We start from the raw sequence: 17,224 nt of genomic DNA on the forward strand, positions 1-17,224 counted from the left end.
AATTTTGATGTCTGTTGTTGCTAAGCAACGTCTGTTTGATGTCATATCGGACAATATGGAGTAGTAGGTGTTGCCTCGTGGATAAGGCGTCTTACTTCAAAATAGAAAATTGAGGTTTTGAGGCATTTTCGTGGTCGTTTAATTTCATTAAATCTGCTAATATGGACATGTTTGCAATTTCCCGAAATAAGGCATTGGTCTTGTTTCTTTGAAAGGCTTGGACATTGTTATTCATCTTTAATAATCTAAGACTGCAAGGCCTGAGAATTATTGTGTCTGAATCTGCATCGAAAGATTGAAGGAAAGAGTATCTTTGTACTTGTTAAAAATCACTAGCTTTCCTCATTCGGACAGGTTCACAATTTTTATGTCTATGGTTGCATAGCAAAGTCTGTATAATGTCAAATAGGGCTGTATCACATAGACTGCGTGGCCTAATGGATAAGGCGTCTGACTTCGAATCAGAAGATTGAGGGTCCGAGTCCCTTCGTGGTTGTTTAATTTCATTAGCTCAGCTAATTTGAACATGTTTGCAATTTCCCGAAATAAGGCATTGGTCTTGTTGCTTTGAAAAGCTTGGACATTGTTGTTCAACTTCAATAATCTAAGACTGCAAGACCTGAGAAATATTATGTCTGATTGAGGGACATAGTCTTTTCGTACTTGTAAAATATCACTAGCTTTCCTCATTCGGATAGGTTCACAATTTTGATGTCTGTTGTTGCTAAGCAACGTCTGTTTGATGTCATATCGGACAATATGGAGTAGAAGGTGTTGCCTCGTGGATAAGGCGTCTTACTTCAAAATAGAAAATTGAGGTTTTGAGGCATTTTCGTGGTCGTTTAATTTTATTAAATCTGCTAATATGGACATGTTTGCAATTTCCCGAAATAAGGCATTGGTCTTGTTTCTTTGAAAGGCTTGGACATTGTTATTCATCTTTAATAATCTAAGACTGCAAGGCCTGAGAATTATTGTGTCTGAATCTGCATCGAAAGATTGAAGGAAAGAGTATCTTTGTACTTGTTAAAAATCACTAGCTTTCCTCATTCGGACAGGTTCACAATTTTTATGTCTATGGTTGCATAGCAAAGTCTGTATAATGTCAAATAGGGCTGTATCACATAGACTGCGTGGCCTAATGGATAAGGCGTCTGACTTCGAATCAGAAGATTGAGGGTTCGAGTCCCTTCGTGGTTGTTTAATTTCATTAGCTCAGCTAATTTGAACATGTTTGCAATTTCCAGAAATATGGCATTGTTCTTGTTGCTTTGAAAAGCTTGGACATTGTTGTTCAACTTCAATAATCTAAGACTGCAAGACCTGAGAAATATTATGTCTGATTGAGGGACATAGTCTTTTCGTACTTGTAAAATATCACTAGCTTTAGGTTCACAATTTTGATGTCTGTTGTTGCTAAGCAACGTCTGTTTGATGTCATATCGGAGAATATGGAGTAGAAGGTGTTGCCTCGTGGATAAGGCGTCTTACTTCAAAATAGAAAATTGAGGTTTTGAGGCATTTTCGTGGTCGTTTAATTTCATTAAATCTGCTAATATGGACATGTTTGCAATTTCCTGAAATAAGGCATTGGTCTTGTTTCTTTGAAAGGCTTGGACATTGTTATTCATCATTAATAATCTAATATTGCAAGGCCTGAGAATTATTGAGTCTGATTCTGCATCGCAAGATTGAGGGAAAAGGGTATCTTCTTACTTGTTAAATATCACTAGCTTTCCTCATTCGGACAGGTTCACAACTTTGATGTCTACTGTTGCATAGCAAAGTCTGTATGATGTCAAATAGGGTCGTTTAATTTCATTAGCTCAGCTAATTCGTACATGTTTGCAATTTCCCGAAATAAGGCATTGGTCTTGTTGCTTTGAAAAGCTTGGACATTGTTGTTCAACTTTAATAATCTAAGACTGCAAGACCTGAGAATTATTGTGTCTGAATCTGCATCGAAAGATTGAAGGAAAGAGTATTTGTTAAAAATCACTAGCTTTCCTCATTCGGACAGGTTCACAATTTTTATGTCTATGGTTGCATAGCAAAGTCTGTATAATGTCAAATAGTGCTGTATCACATAGACTGCGTGCCCTAATGGATAAGGCGTCTGACTTCGAATCAGAAGATCGAGGGTTCGAGTCCCTTCGTGGTTGTTTAATTTCATTAGCTCAGCTAATTTGAACATGTTTGCAATTTCCCGAAATATGTCATTGGTCTTGTTGCTTTGAAAAGCTTGGACATTGTTGTTCAACTTCAATAATCTAAGACTGCAAGACGTGAGAAGTATTATGTCTGATTGAGGGACATAGTCTTTTCGTACTTGTAAAATATCACTAGCTTTCCTCATTCGGATAAGTTCACAATTTTGATGTCTGTTGTTGCTAAGCAACGTCTGTTTGATGTCATATCGGAGAATATGGAGTAGAAGGTGTTGCCTCGTGGATAAGGCGTCTTACTTCAAAATAGAAAATTGAGGTTTTGAGGCATTTTCGTGGTTGTTTAATTTAATTAAATCTGCTAATATGGACATGTTTGCAATTTCCCGAAATAAGGCATTGGTCTTGTTTCTTTGAAAGGCTTGGACATTGTTATTCATCTTTAATAATCTAATATTGCAAGGCCTGAGAATTATTGAGTCTGATTCTGCATCGCAAGATTGAGGGAAAAGGTATCTTCTTACTTGTTAAATATCACTAGCTTTCCTCATTCGGACAGGTTCACAACTTTGATGTCTACTGTTGCATAGCAAAGTCTGTATGATGTCAAATAGGGCTGTATCACGTAGACTGCGTGGCCTAATGGATAAGGCGTCTGACTTCGAATCCGAAAATTGAGGGTCCGAGTCCCTTCGTGGTTGTTTAATTTCATTAGCTCAGCTAATTTGAACATGTTTGCAATTTCCCGAAATAAGGCATTGGTCTTGTTTCTTTGAAAGGCTTGGACATTGTTATTCATCTTTAATAATCTAATATTGCAAGGCCTGAGAATTATTGAGTCTGATTCTGCATCGCAAGATTGAGGGAAAAGGTATCTTCTTACTTGTTAAATATCACTAGCTTTCCTCATTCGGACAGGTGTCAACTTTGATGTCTACTGTTGCATAGCAAAGTCTGTATGATGTCAAATAGGGTCGTTTAATTTCATTAGCTCAGCTAATTCGTACATGTTTGCAATTTCCATAAATAAGGCATTGGTCTTGTTGCTTTGAAAAGCTTGGACATTGTTGTTCAACTTTAATAATCTAAGACTGCAAGACCTGAGAATTATTGTGTCTGAATCTGCATCGAAAGATTGAAGGAAAGAGTATCTTTGTACTTGTTAAAAATCACTAGCTTTCAATAATCTAAGACTGCAAGACCTGAGAAATATTATGTCTGATTGAGGGACATAGTCTTTTCGTACTTGTAAAATATCACTAGCTTTCCTCATTCGGACAGGTTCACAATTTTTATGTCTATGGTTGTATCTTCTTACTTGTTAAATATCACTAGCTTTCCTCATTCGGACAGGTGTCAACTTTGATGTCTACTGTTGCATAGCAAAGTCTGTATGATGTCAAATAGGGTCGTTTAATTTCATTAGCTCAGCTAATTCGTACATGTTTGCAATTTCCATAAATAAGGCATTGGTCTTGTTGCTTTGAAAAGCTTGGACATTGTTGTTCAACTTTAATAATCTAAGACTGCAAGACCTGAGAATTATTGTGTCTGAATCTGCATCGAAAGATTGAAGGAAAGAGTATCTTTGTACTTGTTAAAAATCACTAGCTTTCCTCATTCGGACAGGTTCACAATTTTTATGTCTATGGTTGCATAGCAAAGTCTGTATAATGTCAAATAGGGCTGTATCACATAGACTGCGTGGCCTAATGGATAAGGCGTCTGACTTCGAATCAGAAGATTGAGGGTCCGAGTCCCTTCGTGGTTGTTTAATTTCATTAGCTCAGCTAATTTGAACATGTTTGCAATTTCCCGAAATAAGGCATTGGTCTTGTTGCTTTGAAAAGCTTGGACATTGTTGTTCAACTTCAATAATCTAAGACTGCAAGACCTGAGAAATATTATGTCTGATTGAGGGACATAGTCTTTTCGTACTTGTAAAATATCACTAGCTTTCCTCATTCGGATAGGTTCACAATTTTGATGTCTGTTGTTGCTAAGCAACGTCTGTTTGATGTCATATCGGACAATATGGAGTAGAAGGTGTTGCCTCGTGGATAAGGCGTCTTACTTCAAAATAGAAAATTGAGGTTTTGAGGCATTTTCGTGGTCGTTTAATTTCATTAAATCTGCTAATATGGACATGTTTGCAATTTCCCGAAATAAGGCATTGGTCTTGTTTCTTTGAAAGGCTTGGACATTGTTATTCATCTTTAATAATCTAATATTGCAAGGCCTGAGAATTATTGAGTCTGATTCTGCATCGCAAGATTGAGGGAAAAGGTATCTTCTTACTTGTTAAATATCACTAGCTTTCCTCATTCGGACAGGTTCACAACTTTGATGTCTACTGTTGCATAGCAAAGTCTGTATAATGTCAAATAGGGCTGTATCACATAGACTGCGTGGCCTAATGGATAAGGCGTCTGACTTCGAATCAGAAGATTGAGGGTTCGAGTCCCTTCGTGGTTGTTTAATTTCATTAGCTCAGCTAATTTGAACATGTTTGCAATTTCCCATAATAAGGCATTGGTCTTGTTTCTTTGAAAGGCTTGGACATTGTTATTCATCTTTAATAATCTAATATTGCAAGGCCTGAGAATTATTGAGTCTCATTCTGCATCGCAAGATTGAGGGAAAAGGTATCTTCTTACTTGTTAAATATCACTAGCTTTCCTCATTCGGACAGGTTCACAACTTTGATGTCTACTGTTGCATAGCAAAGTCTGTATGATGTCAAATAGGGTCGTTTAATTTCTTTAGCTCAGCTAATTCGTACATGTTTGCAATTTCCCGAAATAAGGCATTGGTCTTGTTGCTTTGAAAAGCTTGGACATTGTTGTTCAACTTTAATAATCTAAGACTGCAAGACCTGAGAATTATTGTGTCTGAATCTGCATCGAAAGATTGAAGGAAAGAGTATCTTTGTACTTGTTAAAAATCACTAGCTTTCCTCATTCGGACAGGTTCACAATTTTTATGTCTATGGTTGTATCTTCTTACTTGTTAAATATCACTAGCTTTCCTCATTCGGACAGGTGTCAACTTTGATGTCTACTGTTGCATAGCAAAGTCTGTATGATGTCAAATAGGGTCGTGTAATTTCATTAGCTCAGCTAATTCGTACATGTTTGCAATTTCCATAAATAAGGCATTGGTCTTGTTGCTTTGAAAAGCTTGGACATTGTTGTTCAACTTTAATAATCTAAGACTGCAAGACCTGAGAATTATTGTGTCTGAATCTGCATCGAAAGATTGAAGGAAAGAGTATCTTTGTACTTGTTAAAAATCACTAGCTTTCCTCATTCGGACAGGTTCACAATTTTTATGTCTATGGTTGCATAGCAAAGTCTGTATAATGTCAAATAGGGCTGTATAACATAGACTGCGTGGCCTAATGGATAAGGCGTCTGACTTCGAATCAGAAGATTGAGGGTTCGAGTCCCTTCGTGGTTGTTTAATTTCATTAGCTCCGCTAATATGGACATGTTTGCAATTTCGCTAAATAAGGCATTGGTCTTGTTGCTTGGACATTGTTATTCATCTTTAATAATCTAATATTGCAAGGCCTGAGAATTATAGAGTCTGATTCTGCATCGCAAGATTGAGGGAAAAGGTATCTTCTTACTTGTTAAATATCACTAGCTTTCCTCATTCGTACAGGTTCACAACTTTGATGTCTACTTTTGCATAGCAAAGTCTGTATAATGTCAAATAGGGCTGTATCACATAGGCTGCGTGGCCTAATGGATAAGGCGTCTGACTTCGAATCAGAAGATTGAGGGTCCGAGTCCCTTCGTGGTTGTTTAATTTCATTAGCTCAGCTAATTTGAACATGTTTGCAATTTCCCGAAATAAGGCATTGGTCTTGTTGCTTTGAAAAGCTTGGACATTGGACACTTCAATAATCTAAGACTGCAAGACCTGAGAAATATTATGTCTGATTGAGGGACATAGTCTTTTCGTACTTGTAAAATATCACTAGCTTTCCTCATTCGGATAGGTTCACAATTTTGATGTCTGTTGTTGCTAAACAACGTCTGTTTGATGTCATATCGGAGAATATGGAGTAGAAGGTGTTGCCTCGTGGATAAGGCGTCTTACTTCGAAACAGAAAATTGAGGTTTTGAGGCATTTTCGTGGTCGTTTAATTTCATTAAATCTGCTAATATGGACATGTTTGCAATTTCGCTAAATAAGGCATTGGTCTTGTTGCTTTGAAAAGCTTGGACATTGTTGTTCAACTTTAATAATCTAAGACTGCAAGGCCTGAGAATTATTGTGTCTGAATCTGCATCGAAAGATTGAAGGAAAGAGTATCTTTGTACTTGTTAAAAATCACTAGCTTTCCTCATTCGGACAGGTTCACAATTTTTATGTCTATGGTTGCATAGCAAAGTCTGTATAATGTCAAATAGGGCTGTATCACATAGACTGCGTGGCCTAATGGATAAGGCGTCTGACTTCGAATCAGAAGATTGAGGGTCCGAGTCCCTTCGTGGTTTTTTAATTTCATTAGCTCAGCTAATTTGAACATGTTTGCAATTTCCCGAAATAAGGCATTGGTCTTGTTGCTTTGAAAGGCTTGGACATTGTTATTCATCTTTAATAATCTAATATTGCAAGGCCTGAGAATTATTGAGTCTGATTCTGCATCGCAAGATTGAGGGAAAAGGTATCTTCTTACTTGTTAAATATCACTAGCTTTCCTCATTCGTACAGGTTCACAACTTTGATGTCTACTTTTGCATAGCAAAGTCTGTATAATGTCAAATAGGGCTGTATCACATAGGCTGCGTGGCCTAATGGATAAGGCGTCTGACTTCGAATCAGAAGATTGAGGGTCCGAGTCCCTTCGTGGTTGTTTAATTTCATTAGCTCAGCTAATTTGAACATGTTTGCAATTTCCCGAAATAAGGCATTGGTCTTGTTGCTTTGAAAAGCTTGGACATTGGACACTTCAATAATCTAAGACTGCAAGACCTGAGAAATATTATGTCTGATTGAGGGACATAGTCTTTTCGTACTTGTAAAATATCACTAGCTTTCCTCATTCGGATAGGTTCACAATTTTGATGTCTGTTGTTGCTAAACAACGTCTGTTTGATGTCATATCGGAGAATATGGAGTAGAAGGTGTTGCCTCGTGGATAAGGCGTCTTACTTCGAAACAGAAAATTGAGGTTTTGAGGCATTTTCGTGGTCGTTTAATTTCATTAAATCTGCTAATATGGACATGTTTGCAATTTCGCTAAATAAGGCATTGGTCTTGTTGCTTTGAAAAGCTTGGACATTGTTGTTCAACTTTAATAATCTAAGACTGCAAGGCCTGAGAATTATTGTGTCTGAATCTGCATCGAAAGATTGAGGGAAAAGGTATCTTCTTACTTGTTAAATATCACTAGCTTTCCTCATTCGGACAGGTTCACAACTTTGATGTCTACTGTTGCATAGCAAAGTCTGTATAATGTCAAATAGGGCTGTATCACATAGACTGCGTGGCCTAATGGATAAGGCGTCTTACTTCGAATCAGAAGATTGAGGGTTCGAGTCCCTTCGTGGTTGTTTAATTTCATTAGCTCAGCTAATTTGAACATGTTTGCAATTTCCCAAAATAAGGCATTGGTCTTGTTTCTTTGAAAGGCTTGGACATTGTTATTCATCTTTAATAATCTAATATTGCAAGGCCTGAGAATTATTGAGTCTGATTCTGCATCGCAAGATTGAGGGAAAAGGTATCTTCTGACTTGTTAAATATCACTAGCTTTCCTCATTCGGACAGGTTCACAACTTTGATGTCTACTGTTGCATAGCAAAGTCTGTATGATGTCAAATAGGGTCGTTTAATTTCATTAGCTCAGCTAATTCGTACATGTTTGCAATTTCCCTAAATAAGGCATTGGTCTTGTTGCTTTGAAAAGCTTGGATATTGTTGTTCAACTTTAATAATCTAAGACTGCAAGACCTGAGAATTATTGTGTCTGAATCTGCATCGAAAGATTGAAGGAAAGAGTATCTTTGTACTTGTTAAAAATCACTAGCTTTCCTCATTCGGACAGGTTCACAATTTTTATGTCTATGGTTGCATAGCAAAGTCTGTATAATGTCAAATAGGGCCGTATCACATAGACTGCGTGGCCTAATGGATAAGGCGTCTGACTTGGAATCAGAAGATTGAGGGTTCGAGTCCCTTCGTGGTTGTTTAGTTTCATTAGCTCAGCTAATTTGAACATGTTTGCAATTTCCCGAAATAAGGCATTGGTCTTGTTGCTTTGAAAAGCTTGGACATTGGACACTTCAATAATCTAAGACTGCAAGACCTGAGAAATATTATGTCTGATTGAGGGACATAGTATTTTCGTACTTGTAAAATATCACTAGCTTTCCTCATTCGGATAGGTTCACAATTTTGATGTCTGTTGTTGCTAAACAACGTCTGTTTGATGTCATATCGGAGAATATGGAGTAGAAGGTGTTGCCTCGTGGATAAGGCGTCTTACTTCGAAACAGAAAATTGAGGTTTTGAGGCATTTTCGTGGTCGTTTAATTCCATTAAATCTGCTAATATGGACATGTTTGCAATTTCGCTAAATAAGGCATTGGTCTTGTTGCTTTGAAAAGCTTGGACATTGTTGTTCAACTTTAATAATCTAAGACTGCAAGGCCTGAGAATTATTGTGTCTGAATCTGCATCGAAAGATTGAAGGAAAGAGTATCTTTGTACTTGTTAAAAATCACTAGCTTTCCTCATTCGGACAGGTTCACAATTTTTATGTCTATGGTTGCATAGCAAAGTCTGTATAATGTCAAATAGGGCTGTATCACATAGACTGCGTGGCCTAATGGATAAGGCGTCTGACTTCGAATCAGAAGATTGAGGGTCCGAGTCCCTTCGTGGTTTTTTAATTTCATTAGCTCAGCTAATTTGAACATGTTTGCAATTTCCCGAAATAAGGCATTGGTCTTGTTGCTTTGAAAAGCTTGGACATTGTTGTTCAACTTCAATAATCTAAGACTGCAAGACCTGAGAAATATTATGTCTGATTGAGGGACATAGTCTTTTCGTACTTGTAAAATATCACTAGCTTTCCTCATTCGGATAGGTTCACAATTTTGATGTCTGTTGTTGCTAAGCAACGTCTGTTTGATGTCATATCGGACAATATGGAGTAGAAGGTGTTGCCTCGTGGATAAGGCGTCTTACTTCAAAATAGAAAATTGAGGTTTTGAGGCATTTTCGTGGTCGTTTAATTTCATTAAATCTGCTAATATGGACATGTTTGCAATTTCCCGAAATAAGGCATTGGTCTTGTTTCTTTGAAAGGCTTGGACATTGTTATTCATCTTTAATAATCTAATATTGCAAGGCCTGAGAATTATTGAGTCTGATTCTGCATCGCAAGATTGAGGGAAAAGGTATCTTCTTACTTGTTAAATATCACTAGCTTTCCTCATTCGGACAGGTTCACAACTTTGATGTCTACTGTTGCATAGCAAAGTCTGTATAATGTCAAATAGGGCTGTATCACATAGACTGCGTGGCCTAATGGATAAGGTGTCTGACTTCGAATCTGAAGATTGAGGGTTCGAGTCCCTTCGTGGTTGTTTAATTTCATTAGCTCAGCTAATTTGAACATGTTTGCAATTTCCCAAAATAAGGCATTGGTCTTGTTTCTTTGAAAGGCTTGGACATTGTTATTCATCTTTAATAATCTAATATTGCAAGGCCTGAGAATTATTGAGTCTGATTCTGCATCGCAAGATTGAGGGAAAAGGTATCTTCTGACTTGTTAAATATCACTAGCTTTCCTCATTCGGACAGGTTCACAACTTTGATGTCTACTGTTGCATAGCAAAGTCTGTATGATGTCAAATAGGTATGTTTAATTTCATTAGCTCAGCTAATTCGTACATGTTTGCAATTTCCCTAAATAAGGCATTGGTCTTGTTGCTTTGAAAAGCTTGGATATTGTTGTTCAACTTTAATAATCTAAGACTGCAAGACCTGAGAATTATTGTGTCTGAATCTGCATCGAAAGATTGAAGGAAAGAGTATCTTTATACTTGTTAAAAATCACTAGCTTTCCTCATTCGGACAGGTTCACAATTTTTATGTCTATGGTTGCATAGCAAAGTCTGTATAATGTCAAATAGGGCTGTATCACATAGACTGCGTGGCCTAATGGATAAGGAGTCTGACTTGGAATCAGAAGATTGAGGGTTCGAGTCCCTTCGTGGTTGTTTAATTTCATTAGCTCAGCTAATTTGAACATGTTTGCAATTTCCCGAAATAAGGCATTGGTCTTGTTGCTTTGAAAAGCTTGGACATTGGACACTTCAATAATCTAAGACTGCAAGACCTGAGAAATATTATGTCTGATTGAGGGACAAAGTATTTTCGTACTTGTAAAATATCACTAGCTTTCCTCATTCGGATCGGTTCACAATTTTGATGTCTGTTGTTGCTAAACAACGTCTGTTTGATGTCATATCGGAGAATATGGAGTAGAAGGTGTTGCCTCGTGGATAAGGCGTCTTACTTCGAAACAGAAAATTGAGGTTTTGAGGCATTTTCGTGGTCGTTTAATTCCATTAAATCTGCTAATATGGACATGTTTGCAATTTCGCTAAATAAGGCATTGGTCTTGTTGCTTTGAAAAGCTTGGACATTGTTGTTCAACTTTAATAATCTAAGACTGCAAGGCCTGAGAATTATTGTGTCTGAATCTGCATCGAAAGATTGAAGGAAAGAGTATCTTTGTACTTGTTAAAAATCACTAGCTTTCCTCATTCGGACAGGTTCACAATTTTTATGTCTATGGTTGCATAGCAAAGTCTGTATAATGTCAAATAGGGCTGTATCACATAGACTGCGTGGCCTAATGGATAAGGCGTCTGACTTCGAATCAGAAGATTGAGGGTCCGAGTCCCTTCGTGGTTCTTTAATTTCATTAGCTCCGCTAATATGGACATGTTTGCAATTTCGCTAAGTAAGGCATTGGTCTTGTTGCTTGGACATTGTTATTCATCTTTAATAATCTAATATTGCAAGGCCTGAGAATTATTGAGTCTGATTCTGCATCGCAAGATTGAGGGAAAAGGTATCTTCTTACTTGTTAAATATCACTAGCTTTCCTCATTCGGACAGGTTCACAACTTTGATGTCTACTGTTGCATAGCAAAGTCTGTATAATGTCAAATAGGGCTGTATCACATAGACTGCGTGGCCTAATGGATAAGGCGTCTGACTTCGAATCAGAAGATTGAGGGTTCGAGTCCCTTCGTGGTTGTTTAATTTCATTAGCTCAGCTAATTTGAACATGTTTGCAATTTCCCGAAATATGTCATTGGTCTTGTTGCTTTGAAAAGCTTGGACATTGTTGTTCAACTTCAATAATCTAAGACTGCAAGACCTGAGAAATATTATGTCTGATTGAGGGACATAGTCTTTTCGTACTTGTAAAATATCACTAGCTTTCCTCATTCGGATAGGTTCACAATTTTGATGTCTGTTGTTGCTAAGCAACGTCTGTTTGATGTCATATCGGACAATATGGAGTAGAAGGTGTTGCCTCGTGGATAAGGCGTCTTACTTCAAAATAGAAAATTGAGGTTTTGAGGCATTTTCGTGGTCGTTTAATTTCATTAAATCTGCTAATATGGACATGTTTGCAATTTCCCGAAATAAGGCATTGGTCTTGTTTCTTTGAAAGGCTTGGACATTGTTATTCATCTTTAATAATCTAATATTGCAAGACCTGAGAATTATTGTGTCTGATTCTGCATCGCAAGATTGAAGGAAAGAGTATCTTTGTACTTGTTAAAAATCACTAGCTTTCCTCATTCGGACAGGTTCACAACTTTGATGTCTACTGTTGCATAGCAAAGTCTGTATAATGTCAAATAGGGCTGTATCACATAGAATGCGTGGCCTAATGGATAAGGCGTCTGACTTCGAATCAGAAGATTGAGGGTTCGAGTCCCTTCGTGGTTGTTTAATTTCATTAGCTCAGCTAATTTGAACATGTTTGCAATTTCCAGAAATATGTCATTGGTCTTGTTGCTTTGAAAAGCTTGGACATTGTTGTTCAACTTCAATAATCTAAGACTGCAAGACCTGAGAAATATTATGTCTGATTGAGGGACATAGTCTTTTCGTACTTGTAAAATATCACTAGCTTTCCTCATTCGGATAGGTTCACAATTTTGATGTCTGTTGTTGCTAAGCAACGTCTGTTTGATGTCATATCGGACAATATGGAGTAGAAGGTGTTGCCTCGTGGATAAGGCGTCTTACTTCAAAATAGAAAATTGAGGTTTTGAGGCATTTTCGTGGTCGTTTAATTTAATTAAATCTGCTAATATGGACATGTTTGCAATTTCCCGAAATAAGGCATTGGTCTTGTTTCTTTGAAAGGCTTGGACATTGTTATTCATCTTTAATAATCTAATATTGCAAGGCCTGAGAATTACTGAGTCTGATTCTGCATCGCAAGATTGAGGGAAAAGGTATCTTCTTACTTTTACTCACATAGACTGCGTGGCCTAATGGATAAGGCGTCTGACTTCGAATCAGAAGATTGAGGGTTTGAGTCCCTTCGTGGTTGTTTAATTTCATTAGCTCAGCTAATTTGAACATGTTTGCAATTTCCCGAAATAAGGCATTGGTCTTGTTGCTTTGAAAAGCTTGGACATTGGACACTTCAATAATCTAAGACTGCAAGACCTGAGAAATATTATGTCTGATTGAGGGACATAGTATTTTCGTACTTGTAAAATATCACTAGCTTTCCTCATTCGGATAGGTTCACAATTTTGATGTCTGTTGTTGCTAAACAACGTCTGTTTGATGTCATATCGGAGAATATGGAGTAGAAGGTGTTGCCTCGTGGATAAGGCGTCTTACTTCGAAACAGAAAATTGAGGTTTTGAGGCATTTTCGTGGTCGTTTAATTTCATTAAATCTGCTAATATGGACATGTTTGCAATTTCCCGAAATAAGGCATTGGTCTTGTTTCTTTGAAAGGCTTGGACATTGTTGTTCAACTTTAGTAATCTAAGACTGCAAGACCTGAGAATTATTGTGTCTGAATCTGCATCGAAAGATTGAAGGAAAGAGTATCTTTGTACTTGTTAAAAATCACTAGCTTTCCTCATTCGGACAGGTTCACAATGTTTATGTCTATGGTTGCATAGCAAAGTCTGTATAATGTAAAATAGGGCTGTATCACATAGACTGCGTGGCCTAATGGATAAGGCGTCTGACTTCGAATCATAAGATTGAGGGTTCGAGTCCCTTCGCGGTTGTTTAATTTCATTAGCTCAGCTAATTTGAACATGTTTGCAATTTCCCGAAATATGTCATTGGTCTTGTTGCTTTGAAAAGCTTGGACATTGTTGTTCAACTTCAATAATCTAAGACTGCAGGACCTGAGAAATATTATGTCTGATTGAGGGACATAGTCTTTTCGTACTTGTAAAATATCACTAGCTTTCCTCATTCGGATAGGTTCACAATTTTGATGTCTGTTGTTGCTAAGCAACGTCTGTTTGATGTCATATCGGACAATATGGAGTAGAAGGTGTTGCCTCGTGGATAAGGCGTCTTACTTCAAAATAGAAAATTGAGGTTTTGAGGCATTTTCGTGGTCGTTTAATTTCATTAAATCTGCTAATATGGACATGTTTGCAATTTCCCGAAATAAGGCATTGGTCTTGTTTCTTTGAAAGGCTTGGACATTGTTATTCATCTTTAATAATCTAATATTGCAAGACCTGAGAATTATTGTGTCTGATTCTGCATCGCAAGATTGAAGGAAAGAGTATCTTTGTACTTGTTAAAAATCACTAGCTTTCCTCATTCGGACAGGTTCACAACTTTGATGTCTACTGTTGCATAGCAAAGTCTGTATAATGTCAAATAGGGCTGTATCACATAGAATGCGTGGCCTAATGGATAAGGCGTCTGACTTCGAATCAGAAGATTGAGGGTTCGAGTCCCTTCGTGGTTGTTTAATTTCATTAGCTCAGCTAATTTGAACATGTTTGCAATTTCCAGAAATATGTCATTGGTCTTGTTGCTTTGAAAAGCTTGGACATTGTTGTTCAACTTCAATAATCTAAGACTGCAAGACCTGAGAAATATTATGTCTGATTGAGGGACATAGTCTTTTCGTACTTGTAAAATATCACTAGCTTTCCTCATTCGGATAGGTTCACAATTTTGATGTCTGTTGTTGCTAAGCAACGTCTGTTTGATGTCATATCGGACAATATGGAGTAGAAGGTGTTGCCTCGTGGATAAGGCGTCTTACTTCAAAATAGAAAATTGAGGTTTTGAGGCATTTTCGTGGTCGTTTAATTTAATTAAATCTGCTAATATGGACATGTTTGCAATTTCCCGAAATAAGGCATTGGTCTTGTTTCTTTGAAAGGCTTGGACATTGTTATTCATCTTTAATAATCTAATATTGCAAGGCCTGAGAATTACTGAGTCTGATTCTGCATCGCAAGATTGAGGGAAAAGGTATCTTCTTACTTGTTAAATATCACTAGCTTTCCTCATTCGGACAGGTTCACAACTTTGATGTCTACTGTTGCATAGCAAAGTCTGTATAATGTCAAATAGGGCTGTATCACATAGACTGCGTGGCCTAATGGATAAGGCGTCTGACTTCGAATCAGAAGATTGAGGGTTTGAGTCCCTTCGTGGTTGTTTAATTTCATTAGCTCAGCTAATTTGAACATGTTTGCAATTTCCCGAAATAAGGCATTGGTCTTGTTGCTTTGAAAAGCTTGGACATTGGACACTTCAATAATCTAAGACTGCAAGACCTGAGAAATATTATGTCTGATTGAGGGACATAGTATTTTCGTACTTGTAAAATATCACTAGCTTTCCTCATTCGGATAGGTTCACAATTTTGATGTCTGTTGTTGCTAAACAACGTCTGTTTGATGTCATATCGGAGAATATGGAGTAGAAGGTGTTGCCTCGTGGATAAGGCGTCTTACTTCGAAACAGAAAATTGAGGTTTTGAGGCATTTTCGTGGTCGTTTAATTTCATTAAATCTGCTAATATGGACATGTTTGCAATTTCCCGAAATAAGGCATTGGTCTTGTTTCTTTGAAAGGCTTGGACATTGTTGTTCAACTTTAGTAATCTAAGACTGCAAGACCTGAGAATTATTGTGTCTGAATCTGCATCGAAAGATTGAAGGAAAGAGTATCTTTGTACTTGTTAAAAATCACTAGCTTTCCTCATTCGGACAGGTTCACAATTTTTATGTCTATGGTTGCATAGCAAAGTCTGTATAATGTAAAATAGGGCTGTATCACATAGACTGCGTGGCCTAATGGATAAGGCGTCTGACTTCGAATCATAAGATTGAGGGTTCGAGTCCCTTCGCGGTTGTTTAATTTCATTAGCTCAGCTAATTTGAACATGTTTGCAATTTCCCGAAATAAGGCATTGGTCTTGTTGCTTTGAAAAGCTTGGACATTGGACACTTCAATAATCTAAGACTGCAAGACCTGAGAAATATTATGTCTGATTGAGGGACATAGTATTTTCGTACTTGTAAAATATCACTAGCTTTCCTCATTCGGATAGGTTCACAATTTTGATGTCTGTTGTTGCTAAACAACGTCTGTTTGATGTCATATCGGAGAATATGGAGTAGAAGGTGTTGCCTCGTGGATAAGGCGTCTTACTTCGAAACAGAAAATTGAGGTTTTGAGGCATTTTCGTGGTCGTTTAATTTCATTAAATCTGCTAATATGGACATGTTTGCAATTTCCCGAAATAAGGCATTGGTCTTGTTTCTTTGAAAGGCTTGGACATTGTTATTCATCTTTAATAATCTAATATTGCAAGACCTGAGAATTATTGTGTCTGATTCTGCATCGCAAGATTGAAGGAAAGAGTATCTTTGTACTTGTTAAAAATCACTAGCTTTCCTCATTCGGACAGGTTCACAACTTTGATGCCTACTGTTGCATAGCAAAGTCTGTATAATGTCAAATAGGGCTGTATCACATAGAATGCGTGGCCTAATGGATAAGGCGTCTGACTTCGAATCAGAAGATTGAGGGTTTGAGTCCCTTCGTGGTTGTTTAATTTCATTAGCTCAGCTAATTTGAACATGTTTGCAATTTCCCGAAATAAGGCATTGGTCTTGTTGCTTTGAAAAGCTTGGACATTGGACACTTCAATAATCTAAGACTGCAAGACCTGAGAAATATTATGTCTGATTGAGGGACATAGTATTTTCGTACTTGTAAAATATCACTAGCTTTCCTCATTCGGATAGGTTCACAATTTTGATGTCTGTTGTTGCTAAACAACGTCTGTTTGATGTCATATCGGAGAATATGGAGTAGAAGGTGTTGCCTCGTGGATAAGGCGTCTTACTTCGAAACAGAAAATTGAGGTTTTGAGGCATTTTCGTGGTCGTTTAATTTCATTAAATCTGCTAATATGGACATGTTTGCAATTTCCCGAAATAAGGCATTGGTCTTGTTTCTTTGAAAGGCTTGGACATTGTTGTTCAACTTTAGTAATCTAAGACTGCAAGACCTGAGAATTATTGTGTCTGAATCTGCATCGAAAGATTGAAGGAAAGAGTATCTTTGTACTTGTTAAAAATCACTAGCTTTCCTCATTCGGACAGGTTCACAATTTTTATGTCTATGGTTGCATAGCAAAGTCTGTATAATGTAAAATAGGGCTGTATCACATAGACTGCGTGGCCTAATGGATAAGGCGTCTGACTACGAATCATAAGATTGAGGGTTCGAGTCCCTTCGCGGTTGTTTAATTTCATTAGCTCAGCTAATTTGAACATGTTTGCAATTTCCCGAAATAAGGCATTGGTCTTGTTGCTTTGAAAAGCTTGGACATTGGACACTTCAATAATCTAAGACTGCAAGACCTGAGAAATATTATGTCTGATTGAGGGACATAGTATTTTCGTACTTGTAAAATATCACTAGCTTTCCTCATTCGGATAGGTTCACAATTTTGATGTCTGTTGTTGCTAAACAACGTCTGTTTG

At 37.3% G+C, this 17,224-nt stretch overlaps 6 non-coding genes across 6 annotated transcripts; all 6 read left to right on the forward strand.

Moving 5' to 3' along the window:
- Positions 1-1,127: 1,127 nt before the first annotated feature.
- On the forward strand, positions 1,128-1,200 carry trnar-ucg (transfer RNA arginine (anticodon UCG)). Its single transcript has one exon. It is a non-coding gene; the product is annotated as a tRNA-Arg (tRNA).
- Positions 1,201-4,567: 3,367 nt separating this feature from the next.
- Positions 4,568-4,640, forward strand: trnar-ucg (transfer RNA arginine (anticodon UCG)). Its single transcript has one exon. It is a non-coding gene; the product is annotated as a tRNA-Arg (tRNA).
- A 911-nt stretch (positions 4,641-5,551) lies between these two features.
- On the forward strand, positions 5,552-5,624 carry trnar-ucg (transfer RNA arginine (anticodon UCG)). Its single transcript has one exon. It is a non-coding gene; the product is annotated as a tRNA-Arg (tRNA).
- Positions 5,625-8,295: 2,671 nt separating this feature from the next.
- trnap-ugg (transfer RNA proline (anticodon UGG)) lies at positions 8,296-8,368 on the forward strand. The gene has a single exon. It is a non-coding gene; the product is annotated as a tRNA-Pro (tRNA).
- A 3,016-nt stretch (positions 8,369-11,384) lies between these two features.
- trnar-ucg (transfer RNA arginine (anticodon UCG)) lies at positions 11,385-11,457 on the forward strand. Its single transcript has one exon. It is a non-coding gene; the product is annotated as a tRNA-Arg (tRNA).
- A 5,452-nt stretch (positions 11,458-16,909) lies between these two features.
- Positions 16,910-16,982, forward strand: trnar-acg (transfer RNA arginine (anticodon ACG)). The gene has a single exon. It is a non-coding gene; the product is annotated as a tRNA-Arg (tRNA).
- The last annotated feature ends 242 nt before the right edge of the window (positions 16,983-17,224 follow it).

The sequence above is a fragment of the Oncorhynchus clarkii genome, unplaced genomic scaffold (assembly GCF_045791955.1).
Source record: "Oncorhynchus clarkii lewisi isolate Uvic-CL-2024 unplaced genomic scaffold, UVic_Ocla_1.0 unplaced_contig_10893_pilon_pilon, whole genome shotgun sequence".
Lineage (NCBI taxonomy): Eukaryota > Metazoa > Chordata > Actinopteri > Salmoniformes > Salmonidae > Oncorhynchus > Oncorhynchus clarkii.